The sequence below is a fragment of the Sciurus carolinensis genome, chromosome 12 (genome assembly GCF_902686445.1).
Source record: "Sciurus carolinensis chromosome 12, mSciCar1.2, whole genome shotgun sequence".
Classification (NCBI taxonomy): Eukaryota; Metazoa; Chordata; class Mammalia; order Rodentia; family Sciuridae; genus Sciurus; species Sciurus carolinensis.
This window is the reverse complement of record NC_062224.1, coordinates 21,704,432-21,731,311: the sequence shown is the minus strand read 5'-3', so window position 1 is coordinate 21,731,311 and position 26,880 is coordinate 21,704,432. Positions and strand designations below refer to the sequence as shown.

The window sequence follows — 26,880 nt, the reverse complement described above, 5'->3', positions numbered from 1 at the left end:
GGTACCAACAAACAGAGCTCTGGGTATGAATGGTGGTGACAGTTGTATAACAGTATGAGTATAATTAAGGCCACTGAATTATGCATATAAAAATAAAGCAGTGAATTTTATGTTTTATATTTTTTAACCATAATAAAAAAATTATTATTTTTAAATAAGGGTATTTACTTATATAGATAGAATTGGTATAAAAGCCCTTTACACCAGTCTCAGTTGCTGCTTCTAGAAACAGCCAGGGCAGTAAGCATTTTCTTACCTTCATTGTCTGACAGCTTGTCCTTCAGAATTACTGGGTGAGCCACACAGTAATTTACAAAGTTTGCAATACTACTGAAAACACTCTTGAGAAAAACCTGGAACTCAGTATGTCATCTCATCTGGGTCAAATTCTATGAGATTTCATAATGTTGTGTTTGGTGTCATTATTGGTGATTTACTGATTTTCATAGTGATTATTTGAAACAGCACCTTAAAAATGCATTTACAGAAATTGTATCTTTGAAAGACACTACTGTCTCATGAGCCGTTTCCTAGTAGAAATCAAGGACTCACTGATATGATGGAATACGAGTTTGGTGCTTCAAAATGGGTTTATGAAAAATGGTGGACTGAGACAGACATCATTACCCTATGATTACACGAATGGTATGAATCTACATCGTGCACAACCATAGAAATGAAATAATGTACCCCATTTGTGTACAATGAATCAAAATGCAGTCTAAAAAACTTTTAAAAAAATAATTTTTAAAAAAGGGTCTGAGAAATGGATGCTTGGTACAACTGATTTCTTCTGTGACAAATGGCTTGACTGTCTTGGGTTGGATACCTGTACATACCTCACTTCATGAAAGCATGACAAATAGTGTTTTGTTAGTCTGCACATATAGCTTTAGATTTTTCCCTCAACATTTTGCCAATAATACATGGTACATGGGACATGGTATTCTCTCAAAATGTTTTCTAAATTAAACATGCATCTGTAGTCTAGCATGTGTCTCAGTGTCCTACCAGCCTTCCTCAATTCCCCTGAAGTCTTTTTATTGCCAGAAATTCTGTAATCTATATCCCAGTAGGTTACTTTGTAGGGTTTTCTGCCAAAACTTCCTGCAGGCTGCTCCCAGGTTACTCTAAAGAGGCTGGAATAGCTATCCTTTTCTCAAAACCCTGATAGAGAATCCTCACCTGTATCTATATAGTCTGTGAATCCCTCATGCACAGTTTCAACCAACCATGAGTTAAAATTATTCAGAAAAAAACTGCACCTGTACTGAACACGCGCATCACTTTTTTCTTATTATTCCCTAATCAATACAATCTACCAGCCATTTACTTAGCATTTACATTGCATTATGCATTGAGTCATCTAGAGATGATTTAATGTATATGGGAGATGAATATAAGTTATATGCAAACACCATGCCATTTTTAGTAAGAAACTTCAGCACCTGTGAATTTTGGTATTTCTGGGGTTTTGGAGTCAATCCAATGTAGACACCAAGGAATGACTGTACTTAGGAGTTCCCTAGTATCTGGAGATGGCTTTTGCTGGTCCTCTGCAGAATACCAAAAATCCCTTTTGGGGGAATCTTGACCTTAATCAACCCTCTCAGTCCTACTCTCTCAGTCCTGGAGGTTGACATATAAATGGCCCTAAAATGAATAACATCAACACCCCCTCACTTCTGGAGGATTGACAGACAGTCACCCAGGTCCTATAGCAATTAGACAACCTGGAGAGAACCTCGTGAAATTATTCTTGCATCCAAGCTGGACTGGATTTAATCCTTCAACAAAAGGCAACTTGTCAACTTTGTAAGAAGCTGAGCATATTTTACAACTCTGACCTTGACATCCAAGGAACACCTGTCCAACCTAAAACTTGTTGGAAATAGATTTGCTTTGCATGTAATATAAATTTGTTTTTTTTCTCATTCTAGAAGTATTACATGTTCCTTTAAAAATATTGTCAATTGGAGGCATTTTAAGTTTATTTCTTTCAGTTCTTTTCTTGTGGCTAAAAATTCTACACAGAATCAATTCCCATAATATAGATGACTCTTAAGAAAGCATAATTTCAGCTAGGTGCAGTGGCACATGCCTGTAATCCCAACAATCTGGGAGGCCAAGGAGGATTGCAAGTTCAAGACCATCCTCAGTAACTTAGCAAGACCCTGTCACAGAATAAAAAATAAAAAGGACTAAGAATGTGACTCAGAGTAAAGCACCCTGGGGTTCAATCCCCAATACCAACAAATAAATAAACAAACAAACAAATAAATAATTTCATTGTAACAGAATTATATTCAAAGTTTTATAGAAGGATATATATATGAAGATAAAGCAAATTCAGGAATAAATTTCATGTTCTATGGGGAAGGAAAACTTTGAGTCAAAGTGACTCACATTTAAATCCTACCAATATGTTTTTTTATTTTTATTTTATTTTTTTAGTTGTAGATGGACATGATATCTTTATTTTTTATGTGGTGCTGAGAATTGAACTCAGTACCTCACACGTGCTAGGCAAGTGCCCTACCACTGAACCACAACCCCAGCCCCTAAATCCTGCCAATGTTTACTTATTTGTAAAACTGAAAATATCACATTTCTCTCAGCATTAATATGTGGATTACATAAAATCCTACATATAGATAAACCTGATGAGTATCTGGTACATGCTGCAGCTTTTCAAATAATGATCTCTCCTTCATACCACCTTCCTTTTTTGTTTTGTTTTTTTTTTGTTTGTTTGTTTTGTTTTCTGTTTACTACCCCCCCCACACTTAATGTTATAAATATTTTGCTTTTTTGCGTGTGAAGTGGGGATTGAAGCTTAGGGCCTTGTACAATGCTAGGAAAGCACTCTACCCCTGAACTAGACCCCTAGCCCTTGGATATTTCTTTATATTAGCATAGAAAATGTTTTTCCTTTGGGTCATAATCACTACCCATCAGTTGTTGGGCATTGCCAGTCTGCCAGTTTTTGACCATTTCAGTCGATCTTCATTTATGTAGCTCATTAGTTATTACCTAATTTAAATCTACAGAAAATTAGCCTTCTAAATGAAAGGATGTCCCATGTCATCCTTTGTAAAAGGTCTACTTTCTTAGTGTCAGAGTCGCTTCTTGGGCTCTTGGCCTTAACCTTACAAGGACCTGTTCGATCACTGAGTTTGGGAGCCAGCGACCTCACAGGTGAGATGGTAGTCAGGAATGATAGTATTTGTCTAATAAATACGGTGGGCCAGGAATCGGACCAAGTGCTTGACATACATTTTCACCTTTTTCACTCTCCAGTGGGTGTCATTAGCACTATTTTATAGGAGAGGAACTTAAGACCCTCAGAGGTTGGTTAATTCACTCTGGACAGCACAATAAGAAGATTCTGGCCTGTGTTGCACCTGGGCCTCTCTGAGATGTTTAGTATTTTCCACAGTTGAATTGCCTTTAGGGGTTATGATATGGGGGAACACCTTCTAACCAAAGGAACTTTAGGATCCTCCAAAACCAGCGTTAAAGGCTGCCTCACAAAATGGGTCCCTACTTTCTTGCAATTCCATCTTCTCTTCCTCTCTCCCTTACTTGTTGGAATAGCAGGTTCATTTTCTAACACGTGTTAATAAATGTCGCTGGTTCCAAGGATTCAGTGCCATGCTGTAGAAAAGAAGACTCGCTGCAGGCTATGTGGTTCTGTGTAGAAGGAGAGGCTTTTTCAACCATCTCACTGGATCTTGATCTCCAGGCCATTTGGGGTCAGGTAGGAGAATGGCTGAGAGAACTGGCTGACTTGACTCCTTTTTGTGAGGGAGTGTCAATCAGTCACTGCTACAACTTTTGTTGTCCTCTGGTTAGTGCTGTGGAACTTACTTCTCCATCTCCTCCCTCCACCTCTGTCTCCTCCCTTACCCATGTAGCATCTGTCACATCACAAAGGTGATGCCAGATAAGGCTTTTCTGGCTCAGACAGAATGATCCATTGTGAAGTTTACTTTTGGAGGTTTTTTTTCCTTTAAACTGCCACAAAAAGAATGTTCTAGATACTACCTTATATAGTTAAATACCCACCCCCATTTAGTGCAATGCTCTTTCCTTCTAATAGATCAACCTTATGAGGAACTCTTTCTTTCTTTCCCTCTTTCTTTCTTTCTTTCTTTATTCCTTTTTTTCCTTCTTTTCTCTCTCTCTTCTTTCTTTCCTTCCTTCCTTTGTTCCTTCCTTCCTTCTTCCCTTTTTATTTGTATATTTGTTTTTCCCTTTTGTTTTTTGCAGTACTTGGGATGGAACACAGGGCCTCCTGCCTACTAGGCAAGCAGTCTACTGCTGAGCAACATCCCTGGCCCTTTTTATTTAAAATTTTGAAACAGGGTCCTGCTCAGTTACCCAGGCTGACCTCCAACTTGTAGTCCTCCTGCCTCAGCCTCCTGAGTAGCTGGGATTAGCAGACATGTGTCACCACATCCAGCTGGAAATTCTTTTCAAGTAAACAAAAATAACCTCAGCATCCTATCCAGCCTCTTAATGGGTCAGAATATTTTTTGAGAGAAGGACAGTGTGTGTGTGTGTATGTGTGTGTGTGTGTGTGTGTGTGTGTGTTTAAAAATGTGTCTTTAAAAGGCTTTGTGGAGATAGTACTTAGTCATGTAATCCTAAGAAATACAAATCCCCTTCTCTGATTGCTTCACTCTTTCCTGGAGATACCACGTTCTGCTCAACAGGCTGCCGAGTCCATATGGATTATAGACCTTGTTAACCTGTTTGGACTTCTGTTGAAATAACCATTACATTGCAGAAGGAAAACCAAGAAATATATTATCCTTGGGCTAACGTGGGACTCAGTGCCCCAGATTGCAAATGAACTTTATTAAAATTTCTTTCTTGAAGCATGCCACAGTTGTATATAATAGGATTCCCTTTTCCATGTCTTTTGCATATAAACAGACTCTGCACAGGTTGAACATCATCACACCCCTAACTCCAAAATTCAAGATTCAAGATGTTTCAAAATCTAAAAATTTTTGAGCATTGATGTGAATCACAAGTGGAGAATTCCATACCTGACCTAATGTAACAGGTCACAGTCAAAATGTTGATGCAGTAAATATATTATAAAAATTACCTTTAGATCCTGTGTATAAGGTGTATAGGAGATGTAAATGAGTCTTTTGTTTAGATTCAGATTCAACCCCCAAGATATCTCATTATGTATATGTAAATATTCCAATTTTTTAAAATCCAAAGTCTGAAAAATTCCTGATCCCAAGAATTTCAAACAAGGGGTAATCAAACTGTGTTAAACCTCTCCTTGAGATGGCAGTCCCAGAGGTCAGCTGGAGGATTGTCCTGTTAAGATGATTCCTTCTCATCTATCCCTAAAAAAGAGATCTCATAAATTATTTTTATTTAAACCAGATGTTTTGTTAATCTCTATCTGGAATTGAGTTCTCCTTTTGTGTTCCTTTTCCATGGAGTCTTGATGTATTATTTCATTACTTCTACCTCTAGGTAAGTATAGTCAGTCTTCCTACAGTATCCAAGGGGGGTTGATTCCAGGACCCCTATGGATACTAAAATCTATAGATGTTCATATAATATGGCATAGTATTTGCATATTACCTATGCACTTCCTGTGTTTGCTTTAAATCATCTCTAGTTTACATATAATACCTAATACAATGTACATGCTATGTAAGCAGTTGTTATACAATGTTTTTTAGGGAATATTGACAAGAAAAGAAATCTGTGTGTAATCACTACTGACAGTTTTTTCCCAAGTATTTTCCATCTATAGTTGTTGACTCTGTGAATGTGGAACCTGTGGGTGCAGAGGGTCCACCATATAGCATCTCCCTTTCTGAACCCAGCATTCCTGGGAAAACTTTATCAAGTTGAATTAGAGAAACAAAATGTATTTTCTTCCATACTTCCTATCATCTCCTATGACTCCTTTAATATTTATTTTCATGAACTGAAGTTGAAGTTTAGATTTCCTTAACATGATTTTTTGGACAAAGAGCTTGCAACTGACATCAAGTGTTCTATGATTTCTGTGCCAGTTGCTAACTAGTGACTTTACACGAGGCATTGAACTTTCCCTAGTTCATCCTCTTAAATGTGGAAGCTGAAATGGATGTTCTCAAAAATTCCTTTTAGCCTTGATAGTTCCAGGACTTTGAAAAAAGATTCTTGCATAGACTAAGAATAACCTATTTGTTCCTTAAGTATTGTTATAAAGTATCATTTATAACAACCAATGTATCAAATCAAAGTATCCTTTATAACAGTCCATGTTTGAAAGGAATGCCTGTATACAGATCTTGGATGAATAATTAAAATTGAAGGAAATCTACTAGACTGTCCTTACTAGCATGAATTATGATCCTAGTAGCTGGTAAGCTAGAGATATGTGTAAGTCCATGGTCACAGAGAGCAACTGTCACAAACATTGGAGTATATCAGTTCAGATGTGGAGAAAAAGAAGACAGTTGAGAAACAATTGTCAATAAATCTAAGCATTTTAATTAGAGATACTTTCCTTATATACTTAATCAATTTAGTAGAAGACTGGCCACAGGAAAGATGCCAGTTGGCAGCCAAAGAGGACTATTTTTTAAATTAAAAATTTAAATGTAATATATGTAATGTACATGGGAAATCTCAAATATATGTTCAAATAAGCTGTACATACCTACATTTACAAAACTAAAAGCTCTTGCCCTCAATTTTTAATCCTTTCTAAAAGTAACCATTGTTAATAGTTTCTTGTGAGAACCTTTCCCAAAATAACATTTGTATATCCCAGTAGGCAAATGCACAGCACATTTATATACATTATCATAATGTACACTTCAGTTGGTGCATCTTCAAGGTATTCAACATCAGTTCATACAGACATAACTGGCTTTTTAATGACTATATTTTTTACCACCATATTAATTATCACAACTGAGTAAATCCATCTCCTATACAACTTAGGAGATCATTTCTCTTGTTTCCACCTTTCTCAAACTGCAACTCCAGTGTTCTGTCTTTAATCTTCTTAGATGAAACTTCTCAGTGAGTTTTTCCCAGCTATTATATATATAAGGGAAATTTCTAAAATCTACTGATTGTTAAAAAAATGTTTATGAATTTTATCAGAATGGTTGTACCAATTTGGACATCTCTGCAACATGGAAGAATTATAGTTTATTGTTATTAAACCTAGATATCAAAATTTAAAGTTTTTCTCATCTAATGAGTGAAAACAATTTGATTTAAATTTTTAAAATCATTTATGTTAAAGTATATTTTTCTGTGTTAGTTGATTTTGTGTTCGTATAAAGTTCCAGTTAGTGTGTTTGTCTGTTTTTAATTGGATAATTACTCTTTTTTGTATTCCTTTGGTAAAACCACTTCATAAATCGAGGAATTAACTTTCTAATACACTTGATATAAACTTTTTCCAGTTTGTGTTTTGATTTCGTTTGTGGAGAGTTTTTCCTTGAGAAATTTAAATATTTCATGTAATCAAATTTAAAAATCTTTCATATTTCTATCTTTGGAGTGTAGTTTTAGAAAAGCCTTCCCCCATTCCAATATGATATATATAAAAATTGTGTTTTATTCTAATCTTTTTAGTGTTTAACATATCTTGGTTGTAGTATTTAATCTACCTGAAGTTTATTATGAGGTGAGGCATCTGATAGGGAACCAAATTTATTTCTTTTTCCAAGTGGCTAGTCATTTGTGTACTATCACTCACTGAATAATCTTTTCCCACTGATTTGAAATATCTGTCTATAAGACCCACCCTTCTGCTCATGTTGGGGTATATTTATGAGCCCTGATTTGATTCCACAGAGCTGCTGTTTCCTTCTGCAATTTCAGTTTGTTGGAGTTACTGTATTTTTAGTTATGGGTCAAATTGGAGGAAGATTAGTCCTTCTTCTCTGCTCACTGTTTTGGGGTTACTTCGTTTAGAGACCTCTTCGTTCTAGTTTTTTCTATGAACTTCAGAACTAATAATGCTTATGATGACATTATATCATCTAAAAAGAATTAACTTTGCCATTTTAGTAAGCTTAAGAAGTTTGAATATTCAAAATTAAAAATAAGATCATTTTTAAAATAGCATCTAGAAAGAAATTTTTAAATGCCTTATCTAGAAATCTCACTTCTGGAATGTTCAGTAAATAAGATATTACTGTACCTATTCATGCACACATTTGTAGGCAATCAGCCAGAAGAGTGTTAGTATTCTTAAGCTGCATCTTTTAGTATGTGGCACATCAAATAGAGTTATGGGTTGCCCTGATCTGACTGATTTCATATAAAGGTCTTAGTTCTGGCAGCAGTTAGGACAGATTCATTCTTGGAGGTAAATCTTCTTGCAGCAGGAAGCTGAGGTTTTGGGGTAGATTCCAAGAGTCAGTTCTGATCTTATTGTTGGGGAATGTAGAAACCTAAAGCCTTTCTTTAGTTAATAATGTGAATAGTGAAGGCTTTTTTTTCCTCCCTGAGCTGATTGGGTATTTTCCAAAAGAGGACAAGCTTTTAATAACAGGGACGTAACTTTTCATTCTACACAGATCTATACTTAAACATGGTCAGAGAACGGTCCCTGCTGTAAAATATCCTTATTTGTACATGTAAAAGTGCAAGGGAGAGACCTTACTATTTATACGTAGAGAAAAAAAAAATGAGATTTCTTTTCTGTCTTCCATATGTTTAATGATAGAATTGTGTCTTGACTTCTGACTTAAAACAGACCATGGATTCAGTGAGTTGATAGAGTTGAGAACTGTTCCTATCTCAGAATCACCTCCGCAGTCTCTCTCAGAGAATCCAGTATCAGCTGTCCAGGTGGCAAATCTATCTTAAGTTGATGGGGCAGTTTGGTTGTTTCTTTTCAGTTGAGCAAATAGATATTTGTGTGCCTTCATCCCAGCCTCAAGTCAAAGAAGTGATCTTGGGGTATGAAAAAAGTATTTGCAGTATATCCTATTACCTTGACTTTACATAAGAAAAATACTTTTCTCAATCCAACAATATCAAGCACAAGGTTTCCTTCACTGACAATTAGCACTGAAAATGAACTTCATTTGTCCTTCAGCACACAAAAAGAGCTGTGAGAAGCTATGTCAGATGGTACTCGAGGGATAGCTATCATTCTAGACTTGAGTTCCTTCAGCATCAAGCACACATCTGTCCACCTAAGTAGGAATGGGAGAAGATTTGTCTTCATATGACCATCATCCCCAATGAAAAGGGTAGCCGGGACTCACAGCAGTCTACCTCAGTGAGCCTGTCCAAAAGACATCTGTACGTAGTCCAGCATTAAAGTAAGAACATGGGTAAATCTCTCAAAGAATCAGAAAATACCAAAGGGACCATTAGGCTAAATGAAATGGGTCCGCGATCGTCACTCAAACTTGACTGAGTTCAGGGACAGTCCCCTCTAGAAAGAGCTGTTAGATAAGGATGAGTTTTGTCTAAATATAAAAGTAAGAAATTGCCCCTGCAATACAAATGACATGCTAGGAATAATTTGTCCTTTGAACCCTCCTTATTTTTTTAGACTTTTTCTTATTTTTCTTACTCTGGAGAATCTTGGGCAAGGAGTTGTTCTCTTTGATACACTTTTTTCCCCCTCTATTATTTAACAGTTGACAGTATTTTTTAAATTGTGGTAAAATGCACGTAACATAAAATTTCCATCTTAATCATTTTGAAGTATACTTTGAAGCGGTGTTAAGTATGTTGACATTGTTATGCAGTCAATTGCTAGAACCTTCTTACCTTGTACAACTGGAACTCAGGATCCATTAAATAGCCCTCCATTCCCCATTGCCCTGAGCAACTGGCCACCAACATTCAGCTTTCTATTTTTCTGAGTTTGACTAAATAATGCATTTATGTAAGATCATATAGCGATTTTGTGTGTGTGATTTATTTCACTTAACATGATTCCCTTAAGGTTCACCTGTGTTGTATCATGGATCAATATTTCCTTCCTTTCTGAAGCTGAATAATATTCCATTGGATCCCTGTCTTTGTCTTTTCATTCATCTGTCAGTGGAAATTTGGGTTGTATTCACTTTTAATCAATAAAATGTACACACGTTGTCTTTGTCCCTCTGAATATGTCTCAACAAAGTTATTTTAGAATCCGAAGATAACTTCCTAAACAGAATTTTACTCTTGTGCATACCTGTGAGTTAGCTCAATGAGGGTAACAGCACATAGTAGTAGTCCAAATAATTGTTTTAGAAATAAGTTACTGTGATTGGTCATAGTCCTGACCCCTCATTTCTTCCTCACTTCGGATAGACAGGTGTAGGTTCCATGAAGAAGCCGAATGACAAAGGTGGCAAGGGATGTTTGCTTTCTTGAGTTGATATCCCTCTACCCACATCCAGAAAGGTGCTTTTTATGGACATTTTAAGACCTCTCATAAGCTGGAGATGTGGTTTTATTTCCTCAAGTACACAGTGTGTGATCTTTCTCACCAGACTTTAAAAAAGACTGCTAGAAAAACAGAGGTCAGGAGAATGGTACCGGAGGGAGCCATTTATACTTTTCACATTCTCTGACCCCAGAGTCCATTCTTTTCTCAATACTTTCTTCACATTTCTCAGAGAAAGCTAGAAATGGGAACTTTCTACATTCGTTTTTCACACACGTGCTAGCTTTGACCACTCTTGGCTCTGGGTGAGTGGAGATTAGTAGTTGGGATTTTGCCATGCAAAAGCAATAAAAGCTTACTTCGCCATTTTTATTTTTAAAAATGTTGTGTTTTTATAGCTGTGGATTACTCTATTGACATAGGGTAAGAGAGAATGAAAAAATATAGTATGACCAAAATCAGAATAATAATTAAGACAACAGCATACACACAGGCATTTTAAAAATATACAAATTCTATGTCAGTTTTGTGAAGATGTGCATTGAGGATTGTTTTAGTCAGCATTTCACTGCTGTGATTGAAAGACCTGACAAAAAGAATTTTAGAGGAAGAAATTTTTGAGGGCTCACAGTTTTAGGGTCTCAAGCCATTTCTTAAGGCTCAAGGTAAGGCAGAACATCATGGCGGAAGAGTATGGTGGAGGGAAGCAACTCACATGGTGATCAGGAAGCAGAGAGAGACTCCACTCCCCAGATACAAATATATACCCCAAAGTCACACCCCCAGTGCTCACCTCCTCCAGCCACACCTGATCTGCCTTCAATTACCACTCAATTAATCCCACCAGGTGATTAATTCACTGATTGGGTTAAGGCTCTCACAGCCCAATCATTTCTCCTCTGAACCTTCTTGCATTGTCTCACATGAGCTTTTGGGGGGCATCTCACATCCAAACCATAACAAGGATTTTTCTCCTGGCTTTATTTATTGAAGTATAAATAACAAAGAAAAACTGTGTACAGGGCAGTCTAGGTGTGCAAATTCAATTTGGTAAGCGAGTACATTGTGAAATGATTACCACTGTCAAGTTAATTAACACGTGCATCTTTCACACATTGTGCTTTAAGTTTTAAGGTAAATAAACAGAATATTTTGCATGCGTATGTCTTGTATATCATTCTTTGCCTCAGGAAAATTGCTGAATAACTAAAAGGTAATTACTGACCCAATGAACTTAAAGTACAATTATTCATATCCTAAAAAGAATACCAAAAAATTTGCTTCTAGAATAGAAGTTACTCTAGTTTGTTCCAGTATAATAAACTGAACTTATTTTACAACTGTATGTTCAACAGTGAAAATGTAATTGAAGATAAATTATAAATGAAAATAAAAGCATTGGGATAAGCCTAATATTTAACCAATATGGAAATTAAAAATCTAATTCCATTAAAATTTATTTGACTTATATGTACTTTTCAGGAACAACCCTGTGTAAACCTAACATATACAAATAGCTAGCAACGTTTAAATGCATGTCTAAACTTATCATTGGTGGATGTGGAGGCTTTAAAATAGCTTATCTAGCATATTGTTGCAAATGGACCCATTTACTGGACCTGTGTATACAGTCACAGCAGATATTTCTTACCTTTTTACTTTCTTTTATTTTATTGGTACTTATGGATTGAGAGATCTGTTTATAATTATTTCATGATTTTGGTAAAAATTACCTGAAAGGCAGTTATTTTAAATTATTTAACCAATGGTACATTAGTGAGATCTTGGGGAGAATGAAGAATTGCTGTACAAATGTCAGGAAAGCCCACCACCTGCACTTTCTATAGGATCTTGTACATAATGGAAACCAGAAAATCTAGGTTCAGAGCAGATCTGAAGAATAAGAAGAATAAATTTCCATACCCATTCTTTGGGCAGTGATTTCATTGCAAAGCAATTTTCATGTTGGGGAGAAACTTGGGGACCCCACCTAGAGGTGATGATACTCTGAGCAAGTAATTGTACCTATAGTGCAGGCCCATGCATTCAAAAGGAACTAGGAGCTGCTATTTTTATGAGAGGTTTCATTGATTGTCAGTGCATGCATATTAACTTAGAAATCTTATTTGTAAAGAGCGTGTAACTTGTCATTTGAATGAAAAAAAATGACAACCAAGATCAGCCAAAGTGTAGTAAAAAATGCCATCCCACTAACTGCACCCCCTTGACATCTCTGTATGTTCTGGCAATATTTTTGAGTAGAGGTTGGAGAATGAGCAATGCAAAGGTATTTGTTGAGCACTAACTAACCATGTGCCAGACACTGACATTTCATTTACTCCTGACTGCATTCTGGATCAGGCACATAGTCATATTCCCATTTTACAGACGAGAAGGCTGAGGTTTGTTTTTTTTTCCCAGCAGACCATGCATCTAAAATGATCTGTTCCCAAGGCAATCCCTTTGCAAGACACCTTCCCCATGCCTGGACAGCTTGATTCCACCAGACACAGGCATAGAGAGCCTTCTTCTTAGCCCCTGAGGTTGTTCCCCTTGTAGGGTGGGGGCATGGTCAACATTGGCATGTGCCTGCCAGTAACTGAAAGTCGTTAGTGAAAACAAGTAACTTGCTGAATGCATCGAGCTTCTTTAGATGATGAGAGCTTTGAGGAGAAATAAAGTACAGAAATAATTTTTCTTCTTAAAAAGAATTGGATCTCCCTGGAGTAGAGATTGCTGGCAGGTTCATGGATAATCATGGTCAGCAGAAAAGATATTTAAGCAATAATGAAAAGCTCATGTACTTGGAATACCTTTAGTGCCAGGGAGCTGAAGAGCAGGCCTTTGGGGGGACGATATTGAAAGGAGGGAGAATGTTGGGGCATGAAAAGAATCTTGGTCCTGGAGTGAATGGCAGGTAAAAAGAAAATAAGAGCCGAAGGAGCAGGCACGATGCGTGGCTACTCTTCACCCCTGGGTAAGGTGGTATAAATTGCTTCTGTCTTAGACCCTATCCTCCTAAATAACTTTTTTTTAAAAGAAAGTAAAGAAAATAGTTTTAAGGTAACTCATTACCTTTTGGCTTTAGGCCTAGAAGCCTCTGAAGTTGAAAGTAATTTTATATGCTGCAGATGCTTCCTGGTCTTAAAATTGTGACCTAGCTGCTAAACAATTATGACATCAATTTTGAAGGATAGCATTCTTCCATATCATATAATTCCAGTAGCAGCCATGGGGCAGCCTTTACAAAACTAGGGGCAGGGGAGGCAGTCTGATTTAGATTGTGAACTGACCAAAGAAAAGTAATTTAGAGTGACTTTTCTTGTGTGTGAAGATAAGTTTTTATTGTGTCCCAGTTCTGAGACAGTATTACAGATAACTTATCGTGCCTGTTTGCACTTAAATGGTCTTTGTATGGATTCGCTCCTTTTGATGTGTTTTCATGATCAGTTCAGACTACTCAAGCCAAAAAACATAATTAAGAGAAACTCCCCTTTAAAGAAGAATCAAGGAAATTATTCTTCCTTTATTCAATTTTTGACATCTCTGGGGAGACACAATAAATCTTTTACCCATTAGTAGTTGACCTTGAAATAGGATATGTATTTCATCTGTAATCTAGAACTGAGTCTCGGTTTTATTCTTGTTAGCATGAGGTTAAGTGGTAGAACCAAAGGAATTTCATAAAACAGATTGTCCCTAAACTGTTCCCCTTCCATTCTCTGGAGTTAGCTGACAGTATATACAGCAGGAGGGTAGAGTAGGAGAAAGCTAAGTGATGAAAAAAAGATAACAAATATTGTGTCATTTGCATGGTTGATCATACCCGATGGGCTGTTGTATTTCACCCATCGCTTTCTGGAAGAATGAATATATGTTTTATAAATCGATTTTTTGAATCTGATTTTTTTAAAAGTTCCTGTCTGGTTCACCTCTAAAGTGGATTTTCTTCTGTGCCCCAGGCTTCATTCTTTTCTAGAGCTCTTGCCATTTGTAATGACCAGGCCCTTAACTGCCCATCAGAGGTCAGCAGGAGTGCAGGTCTCCCCTTGGTCACTCAGCTGTGTACGTGGGTGACCCCTGACCCCTTTGCTTTCTGTACAGTGGCAAGGTTAGAGTCCGGCAAGAGAAGAGGAGCTGCAGAACCAGGGAGAATATAGAACTTTTCTCCCCCTGGGTCAAGGAGGAACTCATGGAAAACAATGAAGGAAGGAATAGTTGCCTTTTGCACCAATTATTTCATTTTCTGGCCCGTTTCCCTGCATCTTAATAAATCCCCCTCAAAAAGGTCCTACTAAACTTATTAACATTGAAATCCATCTAATCAAGTTGCTGTTGTGTTGTCTCCTCTTTGAACGATGGAGGTAGACCCTGCTTAGCTCCTCAGGGAGCTGTGGATTTGCAGGGTTACAGCAGGCAAATTGGTGAGGCATTTGTGGAACTAGGAGGCTCCTAGTTCTCATGAAGTCACTCTCCACAGTTCATTGATAAGACACTACCCTACCTGCTCACAGGTCTGACCCTGCCCTATGGTCCATGGACCAGACAAGAGTTTATATATGGAGATGCTTGGTAACACAATGGGAAACCCACCAGGGACATCTAATCTGGGCTAGGAATTGCATTTCCGGATCACTTGCCCATCTGGCTGTTTTCCCTTTTTCCTGAATGGCAAGTGCTGGCTATCAGCTTGCTTGCTCTGTGCACCCAGAGGAGGCCTGCCTTCCCTCTCCGCCACACTCCTGGTGTACTGGAGTGGGAAAGAAGTCAGCAGATGCATCCACGGCAGAGCTAAACATCAGACTAGACTTTCTCCATTAGTAGTTTGAGCTAACTAAAGAGCTGCATTATGCATGGAGACCAGGAATGAATCGCTAAGGTCATCCTTTAAAGAAAGGTTTGAGGCCATAAAAAAATGTACCTTCTTTCAAGTGTTTCATGTGGAATAATCACAGATATATTGTTTTTGCATTTACATGCAATCATGCCAAGTTGGAAGTCTTTTTTTTTTTTTTTTTTTGCGTACTTTAAGTGTAAAGTTAAAATGTTGCTTTACCCTTCTCATAAATGGGTGTGTTGATCTGCAAGTTGGGCTGACCGGCATTCCATTAAAAAGAATAATCCTTTTTTTTTTTTTGCCAAACAATCAGATGCTCTTTGTTTAAATTCTGCCCTGCACTCTGGGTTTTAAAGCTCTTCATTTGCATCTCAAGGACAATTCCATAATGAGAAGGTCAATGTCAAATTAGGAATAAAGGGAGAGTCAAGGTTACTCTTGCTCAGCAATTTGGTGTTGAAAGAGTGAGTTACTGTTCCTAGGGGCAAAGAAACTGATGCTGTGCTTTGGTTGATGATATGCAAGTGGGATTTATTAGCTTTGTGAAGGAGGTAGGAGGTCATCATGATACTTGATAAATTATGAGAGGACCAGGGTCAAAAGGAAGGAGACTGCATGCCAGACGTCCCTGTCTAAGAGTTGAATTACCAAGGAGCAAATAATCTGAAAATTATGAGTGACCTTCTCAACTTTGTCCTCAACCTTCATGCCTGGGAGTGCAAGTCAAGGGAGGAAATGTAGCTTTGTAGGGATTGGGGGTTGGTGGGTGGCCAATTCCTTGTGGGGTTCTCCAAGGTGGTGTTGGAGGGTGCAAAGAGTGTTGGGGCTTCCCCAAGAGCCCTAGAATGACCCCATATCCCTCCACACCAGCCCCAGACTCCTAACAACCTCTTGGGACTTCTAAGAAGATGAGCTAGGGATATTCCATGCAGGATATGTTGGGAGCAGCTGGGAACCCTCAACTCGATAATACAGTTGTTTATTTGTTCCTTGAATTTAGTGTCCCTAGTTGCACCCCAGAGCTCCTGAACTATTTTTCAGAGGAGGAAAAAGGAGGCCACTTCACCCCCTTGGTGTGCACCTCCAGTACTGTGGGTGCTTACCAGTGTTCTGAAGGACATAAGGACTATCCCTGACAGGTGTTACAGATGCAAATGTCTGTAGAATAGCAATGTCATTCCAATACCCATATGGGCCTTATTTATGACAAAGCCATCTTTACAATAGCTCTATATTTTGTTTGTGAGTACAAATTTCGGTTTTTCTTCCCTCCCAAACATATTTCCCATTAGGTTTGTTCTAGTGTGTAGTTTCAGCTTAGGTCTCTAAAGTTTTGACTGGAGAGGTACCCAGGAAGTTCCGTAGTAACTTTTTCCCCCTGGAAGGGCTCTGGGTAGTTTTCTTAAATGTTTTTCAAAAGCATTTTAATAGCACCATACAGGGTGCTGCTCATCCTTTGTGAGTTGCAGTTGCACACAGCTCCAAAGTTCCATATTGAAGATGATCAACCTAAGCTGTAACGTTTTGATATTGCTAAATGGCTCTTTGCTCTCTCTTCATCTAACTCTCCGAGATTTCCAGTGCAAGGCCAGGGGCTGTTTGCCTACTCAGACTGTATTTTCAACTTTTGGAAGGTCTCTCAATATTCCCAGGCAATTAGCAAAGTCTGTTTAGAGTTGAATTGTTATGTGCATACATTCTATTTTAATTCATTGTAATTAGAGGAATGAGCATTAAACTTCTTTAAGAACTCTTAGAAACCAATCTTCTGATTGCGGAGGATTGAAATCTTCACTTGTTTCATGAATAAAAGATTTGACTGGATATTAAAAATGGCAACCAATAATATTCACTCAGCTAGCAGAATGTATGAAGTCCACTCCTGTGACTTCAAAATCATGGTATAGAAGTATAGCTATGGGCTGGGGATATAGCTCAGTTGGTAGAGTGCTTGCCTTGCAAGCACAAGGCCCTCAGTTCAATCCCCAGCACTGCAAAAAAAAAAAAAAAAAAAAAAAAAAAAGAAATATAGTTATATTTTGTTTCATCCTCAGATTATCTTCCTAAAATGCAATGTTAAAAATAATTTGTAGCTATCACCCTCAGTTATGCTGTGTTCTTTATGATGATGATGTTGTTTGATCATACCAATTAGCAACTGGTGATGGTCTGTATTCCCTGTTTAAATAATATCTTTGAGTTTAAGAAATGGCATCACCCTCTTATTTGATTGCAATTATCTGCAAAATGGCACTGTCAAGATTAGTATTCTGCATGAAGGCATTTTTTTCCTTTCAATAAAGCTTATTAGCTTTCACAGAGTAATTTTCAGCCTCCAATGTACATTTGTGTATATTTAGTTGTTTCTGGAGGTTAATAGGCTAGAAAATAGAAAATGAGATCAGAGCCCAGCATCGAGTTCTCCAGGTGATGCAGGTTGGCGAGGACGGTCAGGTTGACTGAGCCCAGAACATGATGCTTGGGGTCAGGGGAGGTTGTAGCACCTAGCACTATGGGTAGGTGGGCCTCTAGGCCTCAGGACAGCAAGTCTTATGGCTAGATTCACCCACAGATGCCAATTTCTGCACCATGGTTTTCATTGGTTGATTATCCTAGTAAATTTGGGCTGCTGTGACAAATACCATAGATGGAGTGGCTTAAACAACAGAAATTTATTTCTCATAGTTCTGGAGACTAGAAGTCCAAGACCAGGGTGCCAGTATTGTCAGGTTCCAGTGAGGGTCCTCTACCTAATTTGCAGACAACTGTCTTCTTGCTGTATTCACATGTGACAGAGAGAAAAGTGGTCACTCCATCTCTCTTTCGTGAGGACACTAATCCTATGATGAAGGCTCCACCTCTGAGCACCATCACACTGGAGATTGGGACTCCAGCCTGTGAATACAGGGAGGTGCAGACATTCAGTCCATCCTATTCAAGAACTGAAGCTGAGTGTTAAAGGTCTTCTGTCCCTACAGTGGGCCAGCCTGGGTATATCAAGTCCTCAACCTGAAAATCTTTAGGAGCCCTTTCTTTTGTGCATGTCTGAAGCTTCACAGTCATAATAACACAATTGTGTTCATATTTTTAGGGCATTACAGTTGATAGTGCTTTCACCCAGATTGTGTCATTTGTGCTTCTTGGTTGCCTTATTAGTAGGGGGGATGAAGGGCTAGGGTTGTGGCTCAGTGGTAGAGCACTTGCTTAGCAAAATGTGTGAGGCACTGGGTTTGATTCTCAGCTCTGCATATAAATAAAGGTCCATCAACAAACAACTAAAAAAAAGAACAAGTAGAGGGGATGATTATTGCCATTTTGCAGATATGGAAAGTGAGGCTCAGTGGTTTAACAGGTCCAATACAAAGCCTGACATTGGATTAAGTAATTTATTCAATGTAAAATGCTTAACGAATGATCCCAGGGCCTTCTGACATCAGGCTTTTCCCAAGGCGTTGAGCTTTTCAGAGGACGGTGGAGTTGGGATCCTTTACCATAGGCTTTGCCTCATAGTGACTCTGTGAGGGGGACCTCTGTTGCACCCAAGTGTTTGAGGAGGCATCCTGTATCCAGCAGTTCAAAGCTAAAACTCGCCATAAAAGGTTTCATCCACCCCTTCATTTGAATGCAAAAGGAAATCCAGGGCTCAGACAGATGCATAAATTACATGGAATTCAAGGCGGAATCTGGATAAGAACCAGGTCTGTGACTCTAGTGCTCTCTGGACCACCAAGCTGTGCCTCTCCCTCAGAGAGTGGTGTCAGCAATCATTCCACTGATGTCCCATGTATATTCCTATCAGTCATTTTGGTAGTTTCCAGAGTGAATGTTGTGTGAAGGCTTAGCCTCTCCCTCTGCGCTGTAGGTGGAGCAAGGCAGGGTGCCTGTGGGTGCCTTCCAGCTAGTTGCTTTGTGCCTGGGGCAGAGTGAATCTTCCCACTTCTGATGCAAATTGGTCAGGATCTTTGAGGTTCTAGACTTAGAACTTGTTTCTGTGGGAGGAAAAGGGAAATCAAATCATGTTTCTGATGGGCTTCAATGAACCATCCTAGGTCTTATTCTAACTCTTTCCTATTAAAATTGTTACTTTTAGCCAGTCCTCCAGCATGAGAAGCAGCTCCTAAAGCGAGCCCCCTTGGGACTGTGCTCCAGGCAAGTGTTCACTGGTACCTGCCATCCCAACTGAAAAGTGTAATTCCCCAGCTCACCCACATAAAGCTGCTGAAGCAAGAATGGAATGCTTTACAAAGCTCATGTAATAATGAGGGGGAAATAGAAACCAGGAATTTTGGGAGTCCCCCCCCCGAGGGATTCTGGGTATTTTGGTTTAACTTCAGTGTTCCAGGGGAGGGGAGGAGGATTTGGGTGAAAACTGAAACAAAGTCCTGCCAAACAGAAATTCCATATCAGGTAGATTTTTTTTTTCCTCCTTTCAAGAAGGTGTGAGGGTGGCCCAGAAGCAAGAAAGCATGGGGGAGCCAGGAGATAGATCAGAATGCTCTGGATGGAGCAGCATGATTGGCGGCTGGAACTGAGGTTGGTGGTGGGACCCACAGGAGTGTTGGGTTGGAGCTGGGTCTCTGGAGCCTACAGTCCTGCTTAAGCGGCTGGCACCATTCCCTGAGGCTCAGATCCTCAGACCTCAGAGGTAGTTTATTATCAAAAGGTAAGCCTTAACTGGGTGTGATGGCACACATCTTTAATCCCAGTGGCTTGGGAGGCTGAGACAGAAGGATTCAAGGCCAGACTCAGCAACTTAGCACGGCCCTGAGCAACTTAGCAAGACCTTGTCTCAAAATGGGATAAATAAATACATAAATACAAGGGCTGGGCATGTGGCTCCATTGTAAAGCACCCCTGAACTCTACCTAACACAAAAACAAAAACAAAACAAAGACAGGCCATCAAATCAAGCAGGCTTCAAAAAAAATAAGACTCCCCAGAGCCAGTGCCTTCTTTCTGATGTTTGTTCATTCATTCTGCAAGTAAAGATTGAGTACTGAAGCTATCCCGGCCTTTGTGAGGCTTATATTCTAGAGTGGTGGTGCTGGGAGGGGAAAAAGCAAGTAAGTACAATGTATTAGCTTTGCATTACTGTAATGAAATACCCAAGACTAGCTACCTTATGAAGAGAAGAAGTTTATTTAGCATAGTCTTGGAAGTTTGAAGGCATGGTGCCCATATCAGCTCAGTTCTGGTGAAACCTCATGACATGTTGGAACAAGTGATCACATTGCCAGGGAGTAGAGAGGACAGGATGTGGTCAAACCAACCTCAGACTTTCTAACAACCTTCTTAGGGGAAACACCAAGATGTTCTATCAGAATTTCTATGAAGAACTTCAGGGGATGCCCCCACAGTGGCCTAGGATTTCCCACTAGGCACCACCTCCCAAAGGTTCTGCCATTTTGTATCAGCGCCACCCTGGGGACCAAGACTTCAATCACAGTGGACCTTCAGATGACACTCAAACCATAGAATAAACTGTATCAGGTGGTGGCCGTGGAGGAACATGGGCAGAGTTCTCAAGGAATTGATTGATCATTCCATGTCCAAAAGGGCAGTGCTAAGAATATCTCACCCTTGCAGAAATGACCTGGGCTAACTCTTCCCAGAGACTTGGTATAACTGGGGTGTGGAGACACTTCCAATTCAGCTTCCTTCCATTCCTGTCCTCCTTAACAGGGAATATGGGGCTTAGGAAATAACTCTGGAATCTGTTTCCGAGACACCAGTCATCCTATAAATAGTTAGCCGATGTGTTCATTCTAATACCACCTTTGTTGGCATGAAAATATTAACTTTCAAATTTCTCGTAAATATACTCAAGGAGTTAAAAAGGGTGAATATTGAGACACAGAATTGAAAATAAAGGACCAAGGTTAATATTACAACTTGACAGCTGTCGTGGCTTGAATTGTTCAATCAAACAACAGCCAGGCCCAGTGAGAACTGGCTGAAGGTTCACCCTGTGTATGACACATGTATTTTACAGTCTGTTTTTGTGGGCAATTGCAAGGTCATAGAAATAATTGTGTAACACTTCAAACTCACTGCTGTGAAAACCAGCGCCATACTATGTGCAGAAGTACAGGTGATATATTTGTTCTTTTAAAAGATCAGGCTCCTCTGCTTTGACTCATGAGAACAGGAGCTCAGAGAGTTTTGGATGTTGCCTTGATCTCTACTGCCAAAGAGCAGAGGGTAGGTACAATACCTACCAGACTCTTCCTAGGTCAGGTACTGCCTTGGATGCTATGCACTGACTTTTGCCTTTTTTCATCAATTACCTATTTCATAAAATAAGCTGTAATATAAACATTATTACCTATGGGTGGGGAGGAAATTGCACATGAAACACCATAAAAGTAATGTGCCCAAGGTCTCACAGATATCTAGTGTTGAAATTAAGGTTCAAGTCCAGTCCTGCCTCTTCCAAAATTTATCCTCTCAACCACTATCCTATATTCACTATAGGATTACTTAGAATTCCCAGGATTTCTTAGGAAACTAGAAGTTCTTAGGATTATAGATTTATCGGCTATCTGCCCGAACTCTTTTTTTTTAATTTCCTTTTTTAAATTTTATTTTATTCCTTCTTATTAGTTATATATAACAGTAGAACTCTTTCTACTTTTGTTAGAAGTTGCTGCCTTTTCTGTTGGTCTGCCTTTTAGAACCTAATACTAATTTTAAGATTATCATTATAGCCATTGTGAATGTTAGCATGACTTACTGAGTCTCACAAGGCCACATAAAATTTTTTTTAATTTAATTCGATTTATTTATTTATATATGTATGTTAGTATTGGTGTTTGAACCCAGGGGTGCTTAACCACTGAGCCATATCTCCAGCCCTCTTTTTAAAAAATATTCTATTTAGAGACAGAGTCCCTCTAAGTTGCTTTAGGGCCTCAGCCTCCTAAGCCACAAGGCGACATAATTTTTTTCCATCTTTACTCATTAAAACATTTTTAAAGGGATTATATTACAACTGGATTTCTTAATTGGGTAACTTCTTTTTAACCCCAAAGAGTCTGAAATTGCTTTAGTCCCCCAAGTTACTGGTAGACTATGTGTCTGTAGTCAGACTACTTCTAAGACTTTTTCTCCAGTTTTTGCTTTTATTGTGTTCTTTAGTTTTGTGTCACTGGGGCAAAATTGATTCTTCAATGGCAACTCGATTAAATCTGTCAGGCTTGCAGAAATCAACTCTCCCTTCCATCGTGGGTGTTAATTATGCAGGTTATTATTCCATTGTAGCTTTTTCACAAACTTGGTAGCCTAGCGTCAGGGTGAGTTTGGACTAGGGCCCTGCGGCATACTGAAGAGGCTGAAGATGACCCAAAGCCAGCAGCCAGGAGGTGTCTTGTTTCCTCCAAGTCAGGGATTCCAGCTGCTTCCTTCCATCATGCGGGAGGGAGACTGTATTGTTCTTGCCAAGTTCAGGGCACCCCCTCGTGGTGCAACTGATACATGATCAATGTGAGAAAACTAGGAAAGCAGGCTTAAAATAATAAAGAGCCTACCCATTCAGATATATCTTCCAGTTCTCCCCATTTTTAAAGCCCCCAAATGAATAACATCTTATCTCCTTTTGTCTTGAGCTCTTTTGCAGTTATTTACATCATATTCAATGCTATTGTTTTTAGAGATAGAAATATCAGAAAAGCAGGCACAAGTCATTTGAGGCCATATCCTAGGCGATTTTTTAAAAAAGAATTTCTTGTTTTTTTTTTTTTTTTTTTCTTTTCTTTTTTTCGATTTCCAGAGTAATACATGTGATCTAGAAAGAATAAAGAGAAGAATCATTCACAATCCCTTGGCCCACATAGGATACCTCTATTAGTATTTTGGTGTATCCTTCTGCTATTCCCCCGCCCCTCCTCCTCCAGGCATAAAGACAAGGAAAGAAAACCCAAATCACATGTCATTTTTTCTGACATGGTTTTTTCCACTTTAATTATATGTGTGAGCGTCTTCCTGTGTTGCAGAGTCGGCTCCTTCATCATTGCTAGTGGTTGCTGGTTTTGTTGGTTCTGGGGTGTGCACACACCACTGTATGCAAATAAAACGTCGTGCACGGCTCCTTGTGGATTATTTCCTTAGGGTCAATCACTGCAAATAGAATGACTGAATCAAAAGGATAAGCATAAGTTTAGGGCTTTGGATATTTATTATTGGTTCATTTTTAAAGTATTTTTGATACAAATTTCTAAAGACTTCAAATTCTTATCATTTGCATTCTTAGTCTGTGCCAGGAATTGGTGGCATAGTGTTTTACATGCCTCCTTCTCATTTAATCTGCCCAACAACCTGTTAATTTCTATTATTATTCCTATATTCCAGATGAGGGAAGTCAAGTTTGAGGAAATTAAATCGCTATTATGAGACTTCGAAAGCAGAGAGGAAGTAGGCTTTCCAAAATTGGATAAAAATAACATTTTATGTTCCTTGAATCTTGAACCAAGTGGAAACTAGTACTGAAAATTTTCCACTGGTAAATTAGAAAACAAGTATGTGGACTGTAAAAGAAGAGAAGAAGAAACAAAAGTATTTTTCCATATTCTGGGTTTAGAAATGTGAATAAAAATCTAAGCGAAATGTCTGGCAATTAGGTTTCAGGTTAGAAGATGATGCGGGGAACGACACACTGATCACTATATCATTACAAGTCTAGAGGATTTCTAATAAGGAGAAGTTTGCCCTGAATCTTATCATTTTTTTCATAAATGGCATTTTATTTAGTCATAGTCTGACTGGTGAAGTGATTCCCAAAGAGTCAAAAGTTGATTTCCTGTAAATCTGCCAAAAAATTTTCAATTTCCAAATGATACCAAAATTTAACCTTTAAGACTTAAACTTTAAAAATTTTAGCAGTCTCCAAAATTCTTTACAGTTTTTCACTGATGCTCACTAGAGACGTACATGTCATGTTCGTCGCTTTTACCAGTACTGTTCTTTTCACATTATGAGACAAACTCAGAAATAGGCATAGCAAAATAAGACTCATCATTCAAGCTGTCATAAATATTGTATGGGTGTTCCACGTTCTTGGCGCTCTCTGCTACATCTGCATATTAGGTGTTTTCCCAATATTTGCCATTCCTGATCAGCTTGTTTCAGGGGACTGTCTTTATCTCAGGAAAGAAACTCAGGAAAGAAACTTTGAGGGATGGGGATGTAGCTCAAGGGAATAGTGCTTGCCTAGCATGCAGGAGACCCTGTGTTCAATCCCCAGGAGGAAAGGAGGGAAGAAGGAAACTTTGAGTCTCTTTTCTTTTCTGCCACACTTAGCCTTTCAAAGAGATCTCCCGTACCATTCAGAAACACCCATAGTTTCTTTTACCATTTTCCTCTATGATAACCTGGGAATTTATTAGACATCTTAGAAAGAATAAACATCCTCTGTTTAGATTTTAGGTTTTTTTTTTTTGGGGGGGGGCGGGGTTTTGGTTTTGAATGTTTTGTTTTTCAGGTTAACATTTCCTTAATCTTAATATAACCTCTTTATATTCAGTAAACTGTTGGTAATCATTATAACTGATAATCAAGTAGTTTATCAAGGATTACTTCTTTCCCACCATACTTAGAGTTGTAGGAACAATTTATTTTCTAGCCCAAGTCACACATCAGACTTCTAAGTTCTATACACTTGATTAAGCTGGTATATAGGAGAAGTCCATTAAAAATTCAGTTTTCTTTCGCTGCTTTCTTTCTGTTGAGCTTAAAATCTTTTCCACACAAATGTAACCTACTGGGAACAGAGTTTTATGAGCTTCCTTTTGCATTCTTGGGAAAACTTGTCTGCGATTATAGAGAATAAAGGCTCTTTGGCCTCACGTTCTAGAGCTTGAGATCCACTCCATCTTATGGGAAGAACTTCCCCTTTTAAGGTCCCTTGGGTCCTTTCCTGCTGTGCTCCTGGGAGACTCTGCTGGCTTCCTTGACCTCACTCAGTATTATAATTTGGATGGGAGGTACCCCCCGAAAGTTCATGTGTGAGACAATGCAAGAAGATTTAAAGGAGAAATGATTGGGTTATGAGAGCCTTAACTTAATCAGTTAATTAATTCCCCTGATGGGATTATCTGAGTGGAGCTGAGGGGGGGTAGGGTGTGACTGGAGGAGGTGGAGACATTGGGGACATGCCTTTGGGGTATATATTTTGTATCTGGTAAGCAGAGTCTCTCTCTGCTTTCTGATCATCATATGAGCCACTTCCCTCCACCAACCTCTTCCACCTTGTTCTGCCTCACCTTGAGCCTTAAGGAATGGAGCCTACTATCTGTAGATTGAAACCTCTGAAAGTGTGAGCCCCAGAATAAAATTTTCCTCTTCTAAAATTGTTCTGGTCAGGTATTTTAGTCACAGCAGTGAAAAAGCTGACTTAAATGATCAGAATAGTAAGAAGAGACACAACCAGTAGAATTGGTTTGTGACAGAGTTTGGAGCCTTTGTTTTTCTGGCCCCTATTTTCTAAACTTTCAGGTGATATTTATCTAAATCAATTGCTTTAGCCACTTTCCTTTCCCCAAGTATCCTCCCTTTCTCTCTGTATTCCGTTATCTTTGTTCCAAGTTTCTCTGATGAGAGGCCCCTTGCAGAGAGACCTTGGGATCTCCTTCAACCCTTCCCATTTCTGGCCATCTCTGTGTCCCCTACCCAATATATACCATGTCCTTGTAATGGAATCTGTGATTTCCTACGCCCTTACTCTTCTTGTCTCCCCACAGAAGTTCTTCAAATCTATCACCCTGTTTTCATCTTACACTTTTATGTACCATGTACCTACAGGGCTTTCTTATTTGTGGTCTACTTCAAGATATTTCTTCCGTAGTTGGCGAAGGCTATAAACATTGGAGCAGAGAATCAGAGAGCCCTACAGCAATCCTCACCTTTCTAGGGAGAATATATTCACCAAACTAAGGGCTTTTATAAGGTCAGCCTTGCTAATAGTTCTTCTAAGTGTGTTGATTTTCTTTCCTCTAAAAGTTTTTATCAAGTTCTTTGATGTTTTTTAATCTCTAAAAGCATTCTGGGTAACATACTTTAGTACAGTTCTTGTTTGTAAACCTGTCTTTTGGCTTTTTGACTTTTGAGAACAGCCATCACGATATTTGAATTTTCTTTTTCTTTGAATGAGTTGCATCTGATATGTGTGGGTTTAGGTTCTAAAATATATAGTTATTGAAATAAATGCACACATATGAATAGATATGTGTATGTATGCTTATATTATGTGTGTAAAATGGTAATAGGGATCATGGGTATTACATCATTTGATTATGATGGTTTTAGAGGCTCTATACGTTGGCAACCTGCATGGATATATTGGAGTACATGTGTAATAATGTGGCTAGGACACCACATTGGCTGACTTGGGGTGCAAAAAGCAGTCATTCTTATATGAGGATTGTGAAAATTCTTATCTTTTTAATACATAAAAATATGTTTCTACAATGTTTTTTAAATTAAGTTGTCCAAAAATTAACCTGTAGGATAAAAGAAAATTAAAATATTTAAGCACTAGTACAATAAACACCATCAACTGAAGTCAGACTCCAGGACAATATTAGCACTTATGCTCTGAATTTTTATGCTGATCTTCCGATCCTACACATATTTACACTGAGTATGGCACACAGTCTTACAATGT

General features: G+C 38.6%; 1 protein-coding gene across 9 annotated transcripts in view; it reads left to right on the top strand.

Moving 5' to 3' along the window:
- Positions 1–26,880, top strand: part of Kiaa1217 (KIAA1217 ortholog) — a 293,338-nt gene that overhangs the window by 97,350 nt on the left and 169,108 nt on the right. The window lies entirely within an intron of this gene.